Source organism: Myotis davidii, unplaced genomic scaffold (genome assembly GCF_000327345.1).
Source record: "Myotis davidii unplaced genomic scaffold, ASM32734v1 scaffold187, whole genome shotgun sequence".
NCBI lineage: Eukaryota > Metazoa > Chordata > Mammalia > Chiroptera > Vespertilionidae > Myotis > Myotis davidii.
Genome location: NW_006383018.1, coordinates 7,400,249 through 7,401,338, shown reverse-complemented (window position 1 = coordinate 7,401,338; position 1,090 = coordinate 7,400,249). Strand labels below are relative to the sequence as shown.

The following is a 1,090-nucleotide window of genomic DNA, read 5'->3' as shown; positions in this document are numbered from 1 at the left end:
AAAGAAGAAGAAGCAACTCCTGGTCTTGAACCTGACCAGGAGTTCTTTGCTCAGATCTTAATGTAAAAATAAAGTGACATGAAGTTTAAGTAGTTGGTTATTAGAGTGTAACGCACCAAAACCACTATCCAATTCGGCAGGGACTAGCCACATGTGACTGTATTGAGAACTTGAAATGCTGGCTAGTCCCAGTTGAGATGTGCTAGTCCCAATTGAGAAATGTCTCCTCGATAATTGTTAATACTGATTAATGTTTAAATGATACTATTTTTGGTAAAATGTGCTAAATAAAATACATTTATTGTTAACTTCACATTTTATCTCTTTTTTTAATGATGCTACTAGTATATTTAAAGTTACATATGTGGCTATTTGTGTTGGACAGCACTGATCTAGAAGTTTATGAGGAAATATGGATAATTACCGGAACAAGTAACAGCAGTAGGACCTTTGCCCTCTAATGAGACTGATTCCAATAAATACAATAGGTGATGGTTTTAATCTGCTTTTTTTCTGCTGGAGAAGTAAATGTGCTTCACAAACTTGGACCCCCTTTTTCCCTTTCAAGTTAGTGGTTAGTATTTATCTTTAGCAGGCTTAATAATGGGATTCTCTAAGCAACATTAGTAGGACCTAGGTAAATAAGTGATTGGCTAATGACCTCATGTGATTTTCAAAGCATTTTTCCAGCCCACTTTTTGAAAAATGTAAGTTTCGGTTGTACAGCATTATAATTCGATAACTGTGTACACTACAAAATGATCACTACCAAAAGTCTAGTTATTATCCATTGCCACACAACTGACCCCCTATGCACCTTTTGCCAATCCTCCAACCCCCTTCTCCTTTGGTAGTCACTGATTTGTTGTTCTCTATATCTATGAGTTTTTGTTTTATTTTTTAGATTCCATGTATAAGTTAAATCACATAGTATTTATCTTCTTTTGAATTATTTCACTTAGCATTATAACCTCAAGGTCCATATAATTTGTTGTAGATGACAAACTTTTTTTATGGCTTAGTAACATTCCATTGTGTGTGTGTGTGTGTGTGTGTGTATGAATGTATATATGGAGAGAAAAGTAGGTGA

General features: G+C 34.6%; 1 protein-coding gene across 1 annotated transcript in view; it reads left to right on the top strand.

Moving 5' to 3' along the window:
• The first annotated feature begins 501 nt into the window (after positions 1 to 501).
• The window catches only part of ASNS (asparagine synthetase (glutamine-hydrolyzing)), an 18,950-nt gene continuing 18,361 nt past the window's right edge, over positions 502 to 1,090 (top strand). The window contains exon 1 of the mRNA XM_006779248.2: positions 502 to 524. The gene's annotated coding sequence lies outside the window, so the exon portion shown is untranslated. The remainder of the gene's footprint in view (positions 525 to 1,090) is intronic.